General features: G+C 44.4%; 1 long non-coding RNA gene and 1 pseudogene across 1 annotated transcript; one reads left to right on the forward strand and one right to left on the reverse strand.

Annotated features, from left to right (window-relative positions):
* Window positions 1–963: 963 nt before the first annotated feature.
* LOC133372082 (calicin-like) lies at window positions 964–3,814 on the reverse strand (annotated as a pseudogene).
* Window positions 3,815–13,986: 10,172 nt separating this feature from the next.
* Window positions 13,987–19,161, forward strand: LOC133371860 (uncharacterized). Its single transcript, XR_009759410.1, has 3 exons — window positions 13,987–14,246; window positions 18,010–18,157; window positions 18,778–19,161. It is a non-coding gene; the product is annotated as an uncharacterized LOC133371860 (long non-coding RNA).
* The last annotated feature ends 2,362 nt before the right edge of the window (window positions 19,162–21,523 follow it).

A 21,523-nucleotide genomic window follows, 5' to 3' on the forward strand; every position in this document is an offset into this window, starting at 1 on the left:
GGACACATCATGAGAAGACATGATTCACTAGAAAATACTATAATGCTGGGAAAAACAGAAGGGAGTAGAAAAAGAGGAAGGCCAAGCAAGAGATGGATTGATTCCATAAAGGAAGCCACAGACCTGAACTTACAAGATCTGAACAGGGTGGTTCATGACAGATGCTCTTGGAGGTCACTGATTCATAGGGGCACCATAAGTCATAATCAACTTGAAGGCACATAACAACAACAACAATAAAATGCATACATTAGTCAAAACTGCCTACAGAAATGTATTTATTAGGAGAAATCTGCATTAAAATGCGGAAGAATTTTCATGAGGATTTTTTTTTAGAAAAATTGCAAATTGCTGCAGGAATGTGGAGAATTGAATTTAAGATTAGAAAAATGACAGCCTGAGAGAACTGAAATTGATAGACTATTCCATCCCTATCTCACAGTGGCCAACCAGATGCCCATGGGAGGCCCGCCAGCAGCACCTGAGCGCAAGAGCATTCGCCCCGCCTGCATTTTCCAGCAACCGGTATCTACAGGCATGATGCCTCCAGCCGTGGAAAATAGGTAAGAATGGTTGTGGACTTAGAAGGCACTACTGCTGCAGTTCCAAAGCCAACCTGCTGGCAATGCTCAGTGGCTGGATGCGCTTAGGCTACGGGCACAGAGTCCATGGAGAAGCTGCAGTGGTGGCACTCTGCCTGGCCCATTGCCCTCAGAACAGGCTGGTTTCTGACTTGGCATCTACCATTTTGAAGACAGGCTTGAGTTTTCACGCCCCAAAGAAAATGTTATATATTTTGACTATCGATACACTACATAATCTTTGAATGCCCGTTTTGTACCCCTGTCCTGGTTGTGCCCACTCTAGTTAAATTGCTGAAACAAAGCACACGGTAAAGAGACTGTCATTTGCGAGTGAGTCATGCTTTATTGCCAGAATTCTGTTTGATTTTGTCTTCCCAAATTAACTGACTGCAGTTTTTTGGAGAATCTTGCATGGCAACTTAGCTGTGCAACAAGCAGCACCACACACAGCTTCCGGAGGCTGAGCCAGTATCCTCCATTTCTCCACATTTTGATCTAACATATATGCTTGCTGGTTGATAGAACATTCCTCAGGACGTTTGTCGTCTGGACAAAACAGGCCACCACAAACAAACACTTTGTTATCCCCCAGAGAGCACACTGCTTGTGAAAGATGCAAGTTGTAGGTATTCGGCAAGAGAGGGATAACGTTTATGGATTGCTTCACTGTGTTCTTCTGCAGATTTATTTCCAGACTCTCGTCATTGCTCTGTGTGCTCAAGATGTTCTCCCTTGGAAAGGACAGCAAGGGCCTATGAATGAACTGGACGGGGAATGTGAGGCATCGCACCACATTCCCAATGTTAGTGTCAAAGCAATTCAGTGCACCTACTCGGCAGAAGTGCCTATCCACCAGACATTGCCCTGTCACAATATAAATAGTCTCGTCTCCCTTGGTGATTAATGCAGTTGCATCCATAGGAGGACTCATTTTCCCAGCACGAATCCATTCCTCTTTCTCTTCATCATACTTGTAGATACTTGAAATTTGTTTTCGTGTTCCTGGGGCCGTGCTTCCTCCTGCGGAGTACACTGCCCCCCCACAAGTCACCATGGTGTGGAAGGCCAAACCTATCGGCAGGTCTGGAAGTCTGGTCCAAGAGTTAGTATCCGTATCATACTTCCAGGCTGTCTTCAAGTGAGAGGACTGCTCTGCTCTTCCTCCAGAAACATAGATGCATTTCCCTAAGGATGTTGCACTCGCAGTAGCTGCTTTGTATGGCATCTCTGTGAGCTTTAGCCAGATGTTCTCTCCAACGATATAAGCAAAAACTCCGCTGTGGATCTTACCCTGCTCTTTTCGTCCCCCTAAAACCACCACGGAGTCCATTAATGCCCCTTTCCTTTGGTGAACCATCAGGCTTTGAGGATTTCCCTGTTTACGGTCACTCAAAGTACTCTCTATGCGAGATAGGGGGCCGGCGTGGTCTGAAAAGAGTACCACTTCACGGCAAGCAGCTAAGAGCATCTTGCTGGAGACAGCAGACAAACGTAGGTAGGTGAAATACTCTTTAAACAACTTCTCCCTTTCAGAAATTTCATATTTCACCCACTGGAGGAGAGCCGAAAGGGTCTGGTCCTCATTTTGCATGTGAAGATTATCATCTTTAAGGAGTCTGCCGAAGATGTGATCAGGGCAACGCACAAAGTCCGTTATGCCAGGGCCTGCCCAGTAATTGAAGTTGCCTCGTAGTCCATCATAGGCAGCATTTTCCACGTCTTTCATATCGTAACTGGTGGCCAGGAGCATGTAGTAGAGACAGTTCTTCTTCCTAAGGGACGCAAGGAGGAAGTCGGAGCAGTGGCTTTTTAAAGTCTGGGAACTGAAATACTCGGCTCCCTTCAGCAGCTCCTCCACGTTCTTCTCAGAAATCGCAATCTTCCCAGTATAGAGGTAGTCGAGCAATTCCTCCACCACGGCCGAGCTCAGGGACTTGGGATCAATGGTAATAAAGAGTCTTTTGTCAGCTTTCATGTAATTGCTGGATATTAGAGTCCTAATATGGGGAGATAAGGCTGCTAAGACATTCAGGTGTGCGTAGAAAATATTCTGGTCCACGCTGACAGCCACATCGCAAAACTCCTGCTTCTTTCTCTGTTCGTTGAGGGCCTGCATCAGAAAATTGTTGTGGTTCTCTTCTATAAACTGCATCCTGATATTTGGAGCCGAGCTTGTGTGGAACTGAGGGAGCTGCTATAAGCACATAGGACTTTGCCCTGTTGTTGAAGACCCTACTCTGGGCACACAGGAGTGATGTCTGCAAATATAGGAGTTAGGTCACAATGATCTATGACATGGGTTGGGCAGAGCTTGAAAAAGTTACTTTTTTAAACTACAACACCCATCAGCCCCAGCCAGCATGGCCACTGGATTGGGCTGATGGGAGTTGTATTTCAAAAAAGTAACTTTTCCAAGCTCTGGGGTTGGGAAGAGTATTTTCAAATGTGTGTGTGTGTGGCAACTCCTTGGTCCTCTTTGCCTGCATTCCTGTTTGGCTATAAATAACCCCGTGAGTTCTGTGAACAGGAAACTTTTGTCGTTCTGAGTAAGCGATGGCTCTCTGTCAGAAGGCTGCACACAGACGCATACACCCTCCTGGCAAGTGGGCAACCCCGGTTGGGCTTCCTTGAGGTCAAACCATCTCTTGATTCAGTGGCTACCTGGTACCTTCCAGGTGCACTGGCTGAGGCTGATGGGAGTTGTAGTCCAAAACATGTCCCTTCCTGAGCCTGCTCCAAAGGTCACATTGCTCAAGGATGGGCATGGGGTGGATGTTATTGATGGTGTGCTAAGGAGTATCACTGGTTTTTATAAGGGGCTCAGCAGCCCAGGAATTTCTCCTTCTCCCATGACGCAGAAGCAAAAACATTGACATGAGAGTGCTGAACTTTACAGTGGGCCATAGCCAGAATTGCTAAATTTTGCATTTGTATATTAGGCTAGTTCCTACACAAACTCATATACCCCTCTCTGTCCTCCATCCGGGCAAGCAAGCAGCATGATCAGAGCTCAAGGGCACATGCCAGCCAGGTAAGAAACATGCAACAGAGGTGCAAAGTAGGGCCAGTGACAGGTGTGGCCTGTGGAGAGTTTCAAGGGCCAGTTATAAAGACCTGGAGGGCCACATTCAGACCACCAGGTTGAGGTTCCCCACCCGTGAAACAGCCCTTTGGTCCGATCCAGTGAGGCAAGGCTCAGATCCTACCCCTTGCTTGCCCCAGTTGAACATTGTCATGTAAACTGGCCTGTTCTGAATAACTTTCACTCATTCTTTTTTTTTTTTTTGCAACTATCTGATTATTATTTATTTTTAAAGCTGGTGCTTTTTCCTTGGAAACTTTTGCTGTCGGAAAGAATCGGTTGACAGCTTTCCTGGAAGACAGCTTAACAATATCACTTTGGATAGCCATAACTGTTCTCTGCTGAGAAAAACACCAAATGAATCCAGTCATAAGAGAGACAGAAAGAGAGAGAGGAAGGGGGGGTAGCGTGCCATTTCTCTCTGTTGTTCATGTCAGCACAGGCCGGGCTCACCAACTTTGGAACCATTTATTAAATTCCAACTTTCTTGTAAGTCAGAACTTCAACCGATTCTATAAAGAGCAAGAGTGGCTAACCTTTTTCAAGGACTACATATCAGCAGTGGGCGTGGCCAAAGTCAGTGCGGCCAACACACCCACACCTCACACACAAAAATAATTGTCTGCCGATTTGCTACCAGGCAGTGGAGGCTGGTAGCTCCATGTCAGTGGGGCAGTAGAATCCACTCTGGATTTTTCGAAAGTGGACACTTCCTGGAAAACCCCAGAGTGGATTATTCTGCACCACTGACATGGTGCCACCAGTCTCCACTTAGGTTTCAGCACTTGGGACAGTTCCTGAAAAACTGGGAGTTGATACCAGTGCCCCACTGACATGGAGCCACCAGCCTCTACTGCTACCGGGCTAGGTTCACGGTGCTGGTTCTGGTATACAGCTTGGGACCAGGACACTTGAAAGGTCATCTTACCCAGTCGATCACTGCACTCTGCAAGTGAGGGCCTCCTGAGATACCATCTCATCGGGAAGTCCGTTCCGCACAACATAGGAAACAGACGTTTAGTGTAGTGGCACCAACCTTTGGAATTCCCTCCCCTTAAATAATAGACAGATACCATCTCTCTTGCCTTCCCTGAACCTAGACCAGGGGTGGCTAAGCCATGGCCTCTTGATACTGTTGGGCCCCCAGGCCAGAGAGCCCATAGCAACAGGTCAGGTCACATCCATGCCATACATTGAAAGCATATGACTTTCCCCACAGAATCCTGGGAACTGTAGTTTGTTAAGAGTGCTGGTAATGGTGAGGGACAAACCACAGTTCCCAGGATTCTGTGGGGGGAAGCCACATCTTTAATTGTGTTTTTAATGGAAGTGGCCATAGGGTTGGCACGACTGCACAGTGAATCCGGGAAAGAGGAAGGGGAAGAGGAAGGGTTGGCTCAAGATCCTTTGCTGCCCCAAGTGGCTGGGTTGTAATATCCCAAGGCAGGGGTAGCTAACCTGTGGCCTTCCAATTGTTGGACTCCCAAGGGATGATGGGAGTTGTAGTGCAACAATATCTGGAGGTCCACAGGTCCTCCATTCTTATCTTAAGAGGGGCACCCCTGTAGTCCCTTGACAAGTCACTAAGGAGGCCACTTGGGTGCACACTTTGGAAAATGTACATAACACAATCTGAGATAGGTTCCCCAGCACCCTTTCAAAAACTGAAAGGACTGGGCACGTCTTGGAGTGCCACATGGTTGCCCCAAGCCATCGCTTGGGTGGCTTGTGGTGCTGTGTTGGCGTTGGGACTACAATCCAGACTGTCTGGAGCCAAGTCAACCTGCTATATCTGCTGGGATCTCACGTCGGCCTAAATGTCTGTGCTCCCCTTCCTGAAAGCACTGCAGAGGCAGTTTGTTCTGAACATTGTTAGACAGGTTGCACTGATTTGCTTCAGGTGCATCATGGATCCTGGCTGCAGCTGATTCTCAAGTGCTGCTTTCTTTGGGAGGGAAGATGAAGGTGAAGCTGCCAGTTCTTTAGTTTGCTATCTCTAGCAATCTTTACCTTTCGTTTTTCCCCTCTTTTGATAGCCACTTTATTTTCTTTTTAATCAATGGGATCTTGAAAGGTCAATCTGGCACCATCAGGTTGAGAGGGGGGCGGAAGAATCCATTTGACTTTTTTCCCCCTCTTCACCTCGGTTGTGGCATGCAACACAAGCCAGTGCTAACATGCCTTCGAGTTTGACAGACATGCACAGCCTGTTCTAAAAGTCTTGCACAAACTGGCAAGCCCTGAGTGTTGCTGGTGTGAGCATTTGGGGAAGCTGACTCCCGTAAGAGGAAAGGTGACAACCTTTTTCATTTAGAAAAAAAAAAAGACGAGTTAGGAAGGACGTGACAAAGGTGTATAAAGTTATGCATGGTGTGGCGAAGGCAGTCAGAGAGACATTTATCTCCCTCTCTCATGATATTAGGGGCTCATCCATACCTAACCGCAAAATCCACATTTTCCATAATCGGTTGGTGGCCTTGAGATCCGTATGTGTCCTGTTTGTGGTTGGATTATTGTGAAAACCCGATTATCAAGTGTCCATAAGTGTCTTTTCAGTGATTGGTTCATCATGGTTGGTTGCTTTTCATACCCTTTTTCAGAAGAGCGCAGAAGTGTACTGTATATCTTTTTTTAATTCCCACACATGTGCAGGATTTGTGGATGTGCTGCTGGGCAGGAAGAAGGCAAGGGGCTTGACTTATGTCGGAGGAACACCCATGGGCCACCTATCTCAGGAAAGTCTGTGGCATTGCATCCAAGCCCACGGACATTCATGTAATTGATTAATAGTTTAGGAAAGGTTATCATTTTTTCGGTGGTATTTCTAATCCAGATTTGTGAACGTGAAAATCCGTATTAGCTTGCAAAGTCATATGGATGATGGTGAATTAATGAGGACACAAAGCTGTAACACTACTCCGTGTCCTGCACTCCAAAATGATTGAGAAGAGATCCTGGCCCTCCTCTGTGTGACAACCTTTCAAGTACTTGAAGAGTGCTATCATATCTCCCCTCAGTCTTCTCTTCTCAAAGTTGAACATGCCCAGTTCTTTCAGTCTCTCCCCATAGGGCTTTGTTTCCAGTCCTCTGATCATCTCTGTTGCCTTCCTCTGAACCTGTTTCAGTTCGTCTGCATCCTTCTTGAAGTGTAGCCCCCCCCCCCAACTGGATGCAGTACTCAAGATGAGGCCTAACCAGTGCCAAATAGAGGGGAACCAATACTTCACACGATCTGGAAACTATTCTTCTGTTAATGCAGCCTAAAATAGCATTTACCTTTTTTGCAGCCACATCACACTGTTGGCTCGTATCAGCTTGTGATCAACAACAAATGTAAGATCCTTCTCATATGTGGTATTGCTGAGCCAAGGATCCCCCATCTTATAACTGTACATTTGGTTTCTTTTTCCTAGGGGTAGAACGTTGCACTTATCTCAGTTAAATTTCATTATGTGTATGTATGTGTTTGGCCTGTCCCAGTCAATAAGCAATAAAATTGATTGCTTAAATACAAACTGAGTAGAACTTCTTCCCCCATTCCCTACTGTCTGCACTGACTGGCAGCAGCTCTCCAGCATTTCAGGCAGTGGTCTCTCCTAACCCTACCTTGAGACGCCAGGAATTGAACCTGGGATCTTCAGCATGTAAAAAGCAAATGCTCAACTCCTGAACTATGGCTCTTCCCATATGTTAAGGGCTGGATCAGGGATGAGGCCCTTTTCCATGCATTTGCTCTATGCTTGCGAAAATGTCTGCTAGAGGGATTGTCTTTTGGTTCAGGATACTTTTGGAAAAAAGCATAATTGTATTTCTTCTACAATTGTTCTAATATGTGAGGTATTGGTCGGGACACAGTTGCACACCACAAATCTGTATTATTATTATTATTATTATTATTATTATTACTATTACTATTACTATTACTATTACTATTACTATTACTATTACTATTACTATTACTATTACTATTACTATTATTTCTATCATGTCTTTTGGCCAAAAGGCCCTCAAGGCAGCTTACAAAAAATAAACACAAATATAGAAATACATATCAATAAAAACAATACAATTTACAAAACTTCAATAACAAGGTAATGACATTATTAAAAAGCAACAATAACATTGTCCCTCCTGCAACAAAAGGATCCCCACACATTCTGTGATTTTATCTTATTTTTATTTTTCTACTTCATGTTGCTGGAAGTACAACAACAGGGCCGATTCAGTCAATATGCAATGCATTGCGCAGGGGGTTGGACTTGATGGGCTTATGGGCCCCTTCCAACTCTACTATTCTATGATTCTATGAATAACTTAAGGGGTTAATTCTGTTATTGTTCTGGCTGACAGCAGGCTCTGATTAGCTGGAGGGCCTAGTCAGCTGGCAGTTAGCTATCAGTGAGGAAGACTATCTCACACTGCACTTTATTCCGTTCTTCCGACGATTTCTTACCTGGCTATTTGCGCATTTTATTTGCTTTCATGCAATGTAAAAGCTAGTTCAGGAAGCTAGTGGAATCTAGTGGTAGTTTAGCACTCCTTTCCGTGATAAATAATTCCAGAAATAATCCATTTGCAAGCCTGGGAACCTGGAAAATCAGGGGAGTTTTGCTTAGCGACAGCTGCTCACATGATAGCCATCTCGGCAGGCAATATGTTTCTGCCCTTTAGGCTTGCATCTTTTATTTTTCCTGACAAAAATTGTAACCGTATTCCGGCATAGGCGTGGGAAGCAGCTTCCCCTGCCTCCTTTTCCCACCCCCACCCCCCGTGTCCAGACACTAACTCACGCAGTGAGTTCTGAGGGAGCTACACTAAGCATGTGTATAACAAGTGAGGGACAAGAATAAGATGGTGTTTGTTGCAGCAGTGCATTTGCACAAAATGCCGGTATATCATCTGAAAAAGCCACGGTTCCCTAACCCAACAGGTACTGCAGTGTGAAAGGAATTTTAGAAATCGGGACAGAGGTGCTACCATTTCCATCTGCAAAAAGGCCTCAATAAGCCCCATGTCTGAATGCACCCCGAAGATGGTTTAGATGTGAAGGCTGGAGGCATTGGAGGGGAAAGTGTTTCTGAAGGAGTTTTCTTCCATATATAGGCCTGAGCTAAGAAAGACAAAAACCTCTCTGTTTTATTTACTCGTCATATCATATACTGGTCTTGTTTATTTTACCTCAGCAAGGCATTACCGGTTTCTTTTTCTCTCTGGACTCTGTCTGCTTCATTCCAGTCATTCTGAGAACTGTTGTCACAGGTCTCTGGGGTGGTTGTTATGGAGAAGAAGTCCTATGAGAAAAGGTTGAAGGAAATGAGTGTCCTTAACCGAGAAAAGAGAAGACTCAAGAGAAAAGGCATGATAGCATCCTTTAAATCAGTGGTTTCCAAACTTTGTACCTCATGGACCACGTGAAAATTGCTTAGGGCAGCGGGTCCCAGTTTTTTTTCCCCCATGGACCACTTCAAAAATTGTAGATGGTCTTGATGGACCACTTAACGATTTCTTTTTTTGCCTGTTGTGGCAATTGTAGGATGCTGTGCTAGATGCTGTATGATTTTTAATTGTATTTATATTGCTTCTTTTGTTTCTTAGGTTGTATTCCATTGCATTACAATTTGCACTCCACAGAATTCAAATAAAATATAACATGTAAATATTGTCTTGCCCCTTAGATACCCAGTCACTGCGCTCTGCAGGTGAAGGCCTCCTGCAGATACCATCTTATCAGGAGGGCTGTTCTGCACAACATAGGAAGCAGACTTTTAGTGTGGTGGCACCTACCCTTTGGAATCCCCTCCCCTTAAATATTAGACAGGCGCCATCTCTGTTGTCTTTTTGGCACCTACTGAAGACCTTCCTCTTTCAACAAGCCTTTTAAGTAGAGACCTCATCCCAGTTTGCGTCTGTGCTGGAATTGCTATTTTAGAAGTTTTTAAAGATTTTTTTTTTAAAGATGCTTTATTTTTAAGATGTTTTATAGATGTTTTTAGTGTTTTATCACTTGCTTGCCGCCGTGGGTTCCTTCTGGGAGGAAGGGCAGGATAAAAACTCAACAAGAAATAAATAAAATACAAGAAATACAAGAAGCAATAAAAATGCAATTAAAAATCAGTATGAATATTTAATGCAGACTTGCCAAAGAACACCTGAATGAAGCTTGGGGACCACTGGTGGTCATTGGACCACAGTTTGGGAACCCCTGGCTTAGGTTTCTAGCAGACCGTTTAATGCTTTTTCTGTCTTTTGTGGCAATTGTAACGCACTGTGCTAGATGCTGTGTGATTTTAAATTGTATTTTTACAGACATACCATGGACCACCTGAATTAAGCTCATGGACCACTGGTGGTCCACAGACCACAGTTGGGGAACCCCTGTATTTGGAGAAATTCAAGTTAAAATGTTGATGAATTTTCATAATGATTTTTTTTAAATCCCAAATTGCTGCAGAAATGTGGAAAACTGCATTTACGATTGAAACTAAGAGAAGCAAAACAGACAGATTCATTTATCCCTACAAGACACTCACCAGCTCTTATAAGATACTTGTGACTTTTAAATCCCACCTTCTCTCTAAACTCTTCCAGGCACCCAACAACCAAGCAATAGGGCATTCACTGAAACACCCCAAACTACAGACAACCAACGCCACTTCAATGGAACTAAAAGGCAATTGCAGCATAAAGCAAATTACTGATGGCCCTCTAGAAACGCTTGCACAAATAAAAATACAGCACCCTCAACATACATGGTGCTTTACTGGAATAAGGTGAACACAAAAGACAGGTCCCTGTCTACCAGGAGCTTACAATCAACATTTCAGCAGCGATGAGTAAAGACAATGCACGGAGGAGAAGGACAATGAGTGTTGGGGCCGTGTAAGGCCGACACTATGGGGCGTCAACTCCTACATCTTTTTCTAAGGGCCCCCGGTGTTTCTGGGTGGGTAATGAATTTGAGGGAAATTGATCTTGGTTACTTGATACTTCTGGGTTAATGTTTGGAGACCCTGGGAAAGTGAGACAAATGTAACAAAGACTAGATGTCAGCTGTGCATAGATATGGGAGAGAATTTGATTCAGTTTGCAATGAAAGGCGAACCTACCTAATTTTCACTTCCCGATGCACGAAATGAAATGTAATCGTCCTTCAAAATTCACACTTCTCCGAATTTTGCAGTGCAGTTTGGCAGCCCAGCAATGCATTAAAAAATGCATATGCTAGGATAACGTGCAGATAGAAAGGCACGCATGAGTGAAAATAACTTACAAAAATGCATTATCTTAGAGGGAAATGCTTGCAAAAATGTGTACGTGGGGCAAAATTGCATTAAAAAAAGGTATTTTGGGGTTGAAATACTGAAGAATTTCCATGAAGACTTAAAAAATCATGTAGTTGATATTTTCAGCTCTGCTCTAAAATGACATGACACAGACACCTTGCTACAAAAAAAGCCATTTATACTTCTGAGGCTTCAAGTTTATGCAGGTTTACTTAATCGGGAGTAAGCCCGATTAAACATCTGAGTAAACATGCATAGGATTGCTCTGTAAATTTAGTAAATATGCTGAATAGTACAATTTTATATGCAATGCTTTTATTTATTAAAGTATTTGTAAGCCATACTTTCATAAAAGTACATCAAGGTGGCTTACAACATACAGAAGCATTATAAAATTAAAAACCAATAAAACATAATTAAACAATAATAAAAGCATCAACATATATATATATATATTTATATACACATACACATGTAATTGTGATTAACAAAACAGAGGTTTTTATTGTAATACCAAAACATTTTGGCTTCCACCTTCATCAGCTGCTAACATACAAATGCTGTTACCAAGGTGGCAGTTATAGAGCTTTGAGGAAGGAATGTTTAAGATGCTCTATAGTGAGTTGGCATTTTGTAATTTTCTCTTGTAAAAACATTACGTACCTTGGGTTGTTGTTGTGCATATATATATGTAGCCATCAGCAGAGCTTTAACATCAATGCTAGAGTGACAAAACTGTTTTCTTATGCTTTTGTATTTTGTATTGGAATGTTATGTTATTAATTTGATATGTTAAGTTATTAATTTGATACATTTTAATTGATTGATAGCCTGTTTTATTATGACTTTAAATGGGATAATGTTTAGGTAATCAATTGCAGTTATTGTTGGATTGTTATGTCTTGAAATGATTTGAAACTATTGTTATGTTTTCGAAATGATTGTTATTGATGTAGTGATTTGCATTTTTGTGCTATTGTAAGCTACTTTGAGCATATTTATATGGAAAAGTGGGATATAAATTCAAGTAATAATAATAATAATAATAAAAAAGAAAGAATTTGCAAACTGATGTGTAAATGTGGAGGGCTGAACTTAAGGCTGGGAAAATGAGAAACCCAAAGGCATAGCTTTGCCCATCCCTAGCTAAGCACCATGATTTCACCCAGCTTCTGGGTCTGCAGACAACTGTCGAGATCACATCTCATAGGCCCCTGAGGAACCCTGGCTGGGATTGATTTTTCTTCAGAGTTTCACAGGGACCCTTAAGAACCATAAAACACTTTCATTACAAGATGGGGGAGGAGGAAGTGGGGAGATGAAACAGAAATCGGGTTGACCAATATTTTCCAGTGATCTTAAATGCAGATTCTGCCTCCGGGGGCTTGTGAGCTGACTTTTCTTCCCACATGGTGACAAATATCTGACTGTACCTGTTAATGTGTGATTCAAGCTGTGTGAACTGGGGGAGGTGGACGATTCTGATGCATGCATCCCCAACGCCAAATAACCATTTGCATGACCCTTCAAGCATTGTGGCTCATGCTTTTTCCAACATGGGGGTTATTCAGGGTGCTGGGGGAATCATTTAGTCTGCAGTTATCTCCTTAATTTTCTGGGAGCATTCTCCATGGAACATAGCAGGGTTTACATCTGAGTGAACACGGATACTGTGCATGCTCAAATTAGCTGCTAGACAATGAATCAACTCTATTTCACATTAGTCAAAGGCCTTCATAAAAAAACCCCTCACATCTTTCCTCTATATCATCTTATCCATTAAAATGATACAATGTACATTTACAGTATTCATACCATTCATCCTAATTAAAATCCATCAATATCCCCAAAACATCTGTTCATTAAAACCATTACAAGGTTTTGGGTGGTATTCAGTGGTAGTCCGACTCAGAGTAAACCCACTGATGTTAATAGACATGACTAACTTTTCATTAATTTCATTAAAAACCAACTTTGCACATGGTTTTCTAGCCACTGTAGCCAACAGCACCACTGTATAAGTAAATATATCACTATTACTATGAATTCTGTCACAGGTTGTGGCATTTTACTCGAGGACTGTAAAAGAATGCCTGATTTTAAAAAGACTCGTTTGTTTTGGCATATAAAGGACAGAACAACAGAGAGCGCAGTGTCAATAATTTTCCTTTTTCTCCTGACATGCTCCAACAATTTCTGAGAAAGGAAATTGCATTTGAAAACGATCAAAGGGGAAAGGAAATTTCAGTGACATTCTCATGGGTGGGGTACAGAGTTTGTGGTGGTGGTGGTGGTGGTGGTGGTGTTGTCATGTTTACCTTACTTTTGAGGTGGCCGAGAGGTGCATCTGGGAATCCTTCCTTTCATTCTGCCTCTCTGTCGTGAGCCATGCTAGCAAGAGGGAGGCGAGGAGGACTCGGACTGGGACGTTCCAGTTGGGAAAGGTCTGAGCATGGGGAAGGACGATGAAGCAGCCCTTGCTCTAGACCAGCCTTTCCCAACCAATGTGCCTCCAGATGTTGTTGGACCACAATTCCCATCTTTCCTGACTATTGGCAATGCTGGCTGAGGCTGATGGGAGTTGTGGTCCAACAACATCTGGAGGCACACTGGTTGGGAAAGGCTGCTCTAGACACTGACAGGTCATCTCCAGCAGTCCCTGACACCCCCTAGAGAGACCACCACACCCTCTGGCCACTCCTCCGCCTGACAAGGTGCCTCTCCCAGTGCCCGTGCTGGGGGCAGACAGCCCTCCCCCCGCAGAGAGGGAGGACAGGAAAAGACTGAGGCTGTGCCTTCACCCCGATCCAGGAGGTGAATGCAGTGGGAGATTCAACAGTTCCAGCTCAGGAGGCGTCTGTGCTTAGGAGGGTGCACCCAACAGTGACTCAGGGCACATGCAAGCAGGGAGCCCGCCCAGCCCTACGGTTAGTTGCTGAGTCAATGTCTTATTGCCGCCAAGTTGTGCCTAGTTAGCTAGAGAGGGATGCTGAGTTCTGAGTAAGTCATAGGTAGGTTCATGAAGCGCACTGAAGTGAATTTTTTCTCTTACTTCAGTCAAAGAAAACACTACAGCTACGTCTGAGATCTTCAAGTGTGGGCAGGACACTCTCCCCAGTGGTCTGCACTCTGCAGACTTCCCAGGTGCTGATGATTCCATTAAGACTTCATGAGTTTGCTCCTCCCAAGGGTTTTTTTTTCAGATCAGGAAGTGAGGGCAGCCAGGGAGGTTGCGGATTGCAGGAGAAATGCTTTATACAAAGAAAAGCACACCCGCTGCCACCTCATGACAATAAGGTAAGCACAAAACCTAGGACCAGCCCTATCATTAGGCAAAGCAAGGCAGCCTTCTCAGGTGGCAGATCACGGCTGACGCCAGGTATTACTGGGCCCTTGGGCACCAGCCTGCCCGTGCACGCAGCTCCTGCCTGTTCCACCTACCTCTCTCCTGTCTCCTACTGCTGTGCGCGCAGGGCTGCCATCAACCAAGATGGTGGCGGGGGCTGTTTTAAGGGGCTGTGCCCCTACCACCATCTTGGCTGATGGCAGCCTTGCGTGCCTAGTGCGTGCAGCAGCAGAACACAGGAGAAAGAGGTAGGTGGAGCGAGCGAATGGGCGGACGGCCTAGAAGCTCCTTCCCTGTGATCTGCGGCAGACACTCTGCTGTGCATCGCAGCAGGGGAGCACTACTCTCCCACCCATACGAGGGGCTATTCAGAGGCCCATCTGGGCAGCAGGGGCCCTCAGCCAGGGCTCAACCTGGCCGCCCTTTGGAGCCGGGTCTGTGGCAGATGCAGTGGGGTGAAGAGTGGTGGCAAGATGTTGGTGGTTAGAGTGTGTATGCCCCATGGCCTGCTCTGTGCTAGCCTCTGGTGCTTTCAGGCTCATTGACAGACACTGTCGAATCACCAGTGTTGAAGTAAAAGTCAACTGTCAGCTCACATCCACACCATATGCTTAAAGCACTATTATATCGCTTTAAAAGTCATGGTTTCCCCCATGGGAAGTGTAGTTTGTGAAGGGTGCTAAGAGTTCTTAGGAGACCCCCTCATAGTTCCCAGAGTTCCCTGGGAAGAGAGACTGGTTGTTAAACCACTCTGGGAATTTCAGTTCTGTGTGGAGAATCAGGGCCTCTTAGCAACTCTCAGCACCCTTCTCCATTTTTGGAGCACAAGATATATATTTAAAATACAGCAGGACAAATTCACTCCTCCATTTTTTTAAACAGACGTGCCACAGACAGGCCTCTTGTTGAATCAGCTTTCATATCAAAATGTCTTCTAGGGACGTTTTCATGTAAACAATCCTCTAAATAAACAGAATGAGGGAGGTTCAATTAGCTGGAATCCTTGCACAAGCTGATGACACATGAGCTGATTCCTTGGAAATGGCCGTGATGAAGGACTGGGCCATCCTGTAATGCGTGTGAACTTCTGGGTATGAGAGGCATCCCTGTGAATTTTCTGCAAAGCCTTCTATGAGAAAAGGAGCTGCATAGTGTAGCTATGGGTTAAATATATAACCCATGGAGCCAAGGGCATCGTACCTGCCAGCACTTGAATAACTCAAACTGCCTTTCACGGTTGGGCACAGCTAGTTCCAGCCTGACTGCACATGCAATCTGAGAACTTGTTCAGGGTGGCCGAGTGTTTATTTACAGAAGTTGATACATAGCAGGGAACCTGAGAACAGTGCTCTAGGATACCTCACAGAAACAGCCAGGGCAGAGAAAACGTACAAAGAGCCTTGCAGGATCAGGCCAGTGGCCCATCTAGTCCAGCACTCTGTTCTCACAGTGGCCAACCAGATGTCAGCTCTTCACTGAGACAGCAGTGTCGGTGGGGGTGCAGGCAGGGCTGGAGATTCCTTGGTAATTGCCAGGCTGTAAGTCCTCAGCCGGCAGCTTGGCTATAAATCTGCCAGGCTAGCAAGGAGGAAGCAAGATAAGGGCAGAGGCTGTTCAAAGCTTACGTGCCAAGCCAGAAATCCAGAAGAGACGTCAGTGAAGGTCCGGGTCTAGTTTGCTGAGAGATCAGTCCAAGTCAAGGTTCAGGGGATAGGAAGACACACAGTGGTCACACCTGACATTGTAGTCAGCAACAAGCTGAAGCCAAGGTTTGACTTTTAAGGAGCAGGTTTGTCAGCAGGTGTGAGTCATCAGCGTTTTGGCCTTAAGTGGACAGGCCTGCCCCTCTTCTGCTTGACCTTCTGTTGTCTACGTTCTGCAGGTGAGGGGGGAGTCTCCTGTTCACTGGCTGCGTCTGGCTGAAGGGCTTCAGCTGTGTCTGGGGTGCTCTGCAGCTGAGGGGGAGAAGGAGCTGGGTTCTCAGGAGTTTCCTCCATTTCTCCTTCTGGGTCTGCTGCTTCTGGGTCTGCTGCTGTTACTCCTGAGTCATCCTCGTCTGACGAGTCCTCTGACAGGGTCATGACACCAGATGCCAATGTAGAGTTGCCAGGTTCTTGGCCTGAGACTGATTCTGTATCTTTAGGAGAAGAGAAAGTCAGCCAAGTGCAGGTGTTCTTGCAACTCTGTAATGGGAAAAACCACAAGGTGGAATTCTCCCTTCCCCCTGCACAAACTTTTAAAGATACAGAAGACCTCTTGGTTGCCAGGCCCAGCCTCCAACAGACCTTCTGTATCTTTAAAAGTTGTGCAGGGGGAAGGGATAATTCCACCTTGTGGTTTTTCCCATTACAGTGTTGCAAGAACACCTGCACTTGGCTGACCTCTTCTCCTAAAGATACAGGATCAGTCTCAGGCCATGGACCTGGCAACCCTATGCCGATGGGATATGTGCAAGCAGGACCTGGGCGCAACAGTACGCTCCCTACTGGTGATTCCCAGCAACTGGCATTCAGAGACATGCCGCCTCTGACAGCGGAGCCAGAGAATAGCCATCATAGCTAGCAGCCATGGATGAATCTATCCTCCATGGATTTGTCTCGTCCTCCTTTAAAGCCACCCAAGTTAGTATCATCATCATCAAATCTTTATTTACAGTCAACTGACCACAAATACAGAACATAATATGAGATGTTATGAAATAAAAGACTGCATAGTAACGCAAACTACAACCAACAACATACTAGGTTGTAAAAACATCTCAGTTGGTTTAATTACCGTGAACAATCATAAGGGGTCTGGTCAAAATGGCCAAGCTCAAGAATTTTGCCACTTGCTCAGTGATTTCCTTATCTGAGCCCTCAAGTTAGTAGCCATCACCACCTCTTGGGGAGCAAATTCCGTAAATTGACTGTGCGCTCTGTGGAGTACTTTCTTTAGTGGGTCCTCAGTCTTCCAACATTCGGCTTCATTGGATGTCCACAAGCTCTAGTGTTAGGAGAGAGGGAGAAGAACTTTCCTGTATCCGCTGTCTCCATGCCATGCATAATTTTATACACTCCTGTCATGCCACTTCTCTTTTCTCTGAACTAAAAAGCTCCAAACACAACAGAGGCCGCCTTTGAGTGATCTTGCACTGTTGCAAGAGACCCAGGCTGTTGCATGCACATCCCACGCATTTGCATAGGCCTGGCACAGAAAAACTAGAATTGGGGAACAAACAGAGCGTGGTGATGCTGCACCTGCCTTGCATGCAGAAGGTCTCAGTTCCCAGCATCGCATGGGGACACAGGAGGCTTTCGCATGCCAAGTTGTTGCATCTAGCTCATATTATCTATGCCGACTGGCAGCCACTCTCTAGAGTTTCAGGCGCATGCTTCTCAAACTCCGGAGACTGGCTGCCAATCACCCTAGGCAGTACTGACCCTGGGGTCCTCTGCATGCAAAGCAGATATTCTGCCACTGATTTAAATGGGCCTAGTGCAGGACAACTGGCATTGGGGAGATAAACAGGGACGGGCGGCTCTGGCCATTTCAGTTTCTCTTGGCTTCCCGTTTCCTGTCTTCAGATCTCCATATTTTGGCATCAGTTTGCAAATCGTTTACTTTTAAGTCCTCGTGAAAATTCATCAGCGTTTTAGTGCAGATTTTTCATATGTGCTTTTTAAACATTTCCCTATGTATAATGCATGCTTATATGTTATTTTTCACAAACAGATGCATTTTTATGTACACTCTCCCCGAATAGAAACATTTCTGTACACATTATGTAGCTGCGAAATGGCCTCACAAAATTCAGAGAAGAGTGACTCTCGAAGCATACCTCTGTTTCAGCTGGCGTATTGTTTCAGAAAGCGTGGATTAGGTAAGTTTCGCTTTACATTCGGTCTGAAATTGAATTTCTCCCCTATGTGTAGGGGTAGAGCGCCTGCTTTGCATGCAGAAACTCCCAGTTTTGATCTCTAGCATCTCAAAGGAACGTAGGGAGCTGCCTTATACCGAGTCAGACCATTCGTCTATCTAGCTCAGGATTGCCTACACTGACTGGCAGTAGCTTTCCAAGGTTTCAGACACGGGGTCCTTCCCAGCCCTATCTGGAGATACCAGGAGTTGAACTGCATGCAAATCAGGTGCTCTACCACTGGGCTATGCCCCCCTCCATAGGCTGTGATCTGAAGGCACACAAGGCCAGCTCCCTGCTGAAGCTAAGCAGGGTCAGGTCTGGTCAGTGCCTGGATGGGAGACTGCCTGGGAACCATATATAAGCAGCCTTGGGTTTCAGTCGTGAAAAGAAAGGCGGGCTAGAAATAAATAAATAAGCCGTCTTACACTGGGTCGGACTATTGGTCTGTCTAGCTCAGTATTATGTACTCTGACAGGCAGCGTGCTCAAAATCAAGGTCAAAAACTGCTGGAGACGGAATATTGTATTATCATTCTTTATTCATCAGAATTTAGTTTACATCCATTCCACCTTTCTTCCAAGGAGCTCAAGGTGGCATTCACGGGTCCTTTCCTCAATGTTACCCTCACAACAGGAATTTGAAAAGATTCCTATTTGCCCAGGCATTGGATGGCTGAAGAGAACTGTTCCTGGCAACCTGAAGATCGCTGATGAAAGAATGCTGTTAAGCTGTGTTTTAGAATATTTGTAACCGCAATTGTGTTTTCTAACGTTTTCATTTGTCCGTTCATTCTTGTAAGCCACCTTCCCACACAAAACTGTGCTCAAGGCAGCTTACAACAAGATGAACAAAAATACACCTCAAAAACAATTGCAGAAACAATTTTCTAATAAAAAATAATAAAACAGGAACATAAAAACAAACATAACAGTAAGCAAAGACAACTTTTCAATATTATGAATAAAATAAAGCAATCTTTAAAAAATTAACAGTTTTCAACTGTTTTTAGGATGTTTTCTTTTTCTTGTTAAATGGTTTTGTTTATGTTTGCTGCCCTGCGGTCCTTCGGGAGCAAGAGCAGGATATACATTTTAATAATAATAATAACCAACCTGTCAGATAGGTAGGGATGAGAGAGAATTTTGATTCAGTTCGCATTTCAAGCCAAATCTATCAAATCCGCACTTTCCGAAACAATATGAGAGCTGAAACACAGCCATCCTTCACTTACTTAAATTTTGGGATGCAGTTCACCAACCAAACCAAAAATACATGAATTAGAGGAAAGTGTGCATAAAAATGAATATGAGTGAAAATAACAGGCAAAAATGCATTATATGATGGCTTGCACAAACATGTAAATTAGTTGAAACTACCTTAAAAATGTGCGTTCGGAGAAATTCACACTAAAATGCTGGAGAATGTTCATGAGGATTGTTTTTAAAGAAATTATTATTATTATTATTATTATTGTTATTGTTGTTATTATTATTTACATTTCTATACCGCTCCATAGCCGAAGCTCTCTGGGCGGTTCACAACAGTTAAAAACATTAAAAACAAATATACAAATTTAAAAACACTTTTTAAAAACAATTTCAAAACACATACTAAAATGCCTGCGAGAAGAGGAAAGAAATCAAAAATTCCTGAAGAAATGTGGAGAAATGAATTTAAGTTTAGAAAACTGGGACAGTGACAGAACTGAAATTGACGCAACTTTCCATCCCTAGCTGTAGGTTAAGCTAAGAGACAATGACTGTCCAAAGGTGACTCAAAGTAGATCCACACAATACATTTAAAGCACATCCAACTCGCATTTAAAGTGCATACCTTCCCCCAAAGAATCCTGGGAAGTGTAGTTTCCCTCTCACAGTTAGAGTTCCCACCATCCTTAACAAACTGCTGTTCCCGTGATTCCATTTCATGTGCTTCAAATGTGTGTTGAATGTGCTTTAAATGAATGGGGTGGATCTGCCCTCAGTGACTTCAGTGGCTGAGTGTTGATTTTAACCCTGATCTGCCAGGTCCTAGCCCACTTAATACCCCTCCACGCTCTTCCACATTCTGATACAGGCAATACTGAACTAGGTGAACCCAGCGTCTGACTCGCCATACGACAGAATCATTCCTATCACTTTGTGGCTCGTTGCTGCTCCAGCTTATTTCCTCGAAAGGAGCCCTTTGAAGGGAAAAAAGAAGTGCTCTGGGCCACAGATGGGAGATTGCACGGGCTTCCCAGAATGCTTTTCTTTCAAAGAAAAGGGCTGTGAAATTCTTCTCTTGGTTAGAACACAGAAGGTCTGATAAAGCAAAAGCACCGTGAGGACGGGTCACGACAGGTCACTAGGAGCAGAAAGGGATACGGCAGAGAAAGCGAAAGAAAAAATGTACAGCAAGCACTCCAGAGCGAAAGAGAAAGGAACAGCATGACATACACACCCCCGGGTCGTCTCGAGGATAGCCATCTTCAAGTCAACTTGGAAAGGAAGCCAATGGCAATACACTTTTTTTAAAAATGTAAAAAAATGCATTTATAGGCAAACTGTGGGAGAAGCAACCTGAATGCCCCCCCCCAAATGAAATAAAGAATCGGCCCACATCATAGTCCAAAGAACCATATTAGGAACCTGCTGATTTAGAAAGCTTTCTCCCCCCTCACACAAACACGTCCCTTTTTATCATATTGCAGCTTGATATTATTTATCTGATTGCATGCTCCCCAGGGGAGCTTATCTGACCAGCCAGCCTGTGATATATCTTGTCTTCTTTGTGAAAGACCACATATTGATTCCAAGAAACACCCTCCCCTTTTTTTTCCAGTTGGCTTGTCAATAGAGCCTCTTGCCCTGTGATGCTTTTAAAAAAAATGGACCTGAAGACAGAACTGAATAGCTATTATTGAGGAGGCTGATTTTATCCACTCGTGGGGATAATGTCGTGGCTGACATCATTTTCTGGAACATGGGCCAGAGGAGTCTCAGTGTCTGCTTGCAAGGACGGATTCTTTGGGAAATGGGCTCAGTTGCACTCTTTGATTGCTATGAAGGGGATCCAGTGGCCAGAAAAACCTCATTAAGCGCATCAAAGGGGGGAGGGGGACAGGGCCCACTTTAGTCACGTTATTTACGATTCCATCTTGCATTGTCTGGATCCATTTCTTTCCTTTTGCCATATAAAATGTGTGCAACACTGACAAAACAAAGATGCCCAAGGCGATGGTCAGAGCTGTTTCTCTTTGTTCCCTCTAACCATGCTAAAAAAGTCATCTTTTCCATCAAGCCTTTGGCACAACTCCTTATTCATCAGGAGGGCAAAAAAGGTAGA

This window comes from Rhineura floridana, chromosome 17 (genome assembly GCF_030035675.1).
Source record: "Rhineura floridana isolate rRhiFlo1 chromosome 17, rRhiFlo1.hap2, whole genome shotgun sequence".
NCBI classification, from domain to species: domain Eukaryota; kingdom Metazoa; phylum Chordata; class Lepidosauria; order Squamata; family Rhineuridae; genus Rhineura; species Rhineura floridana.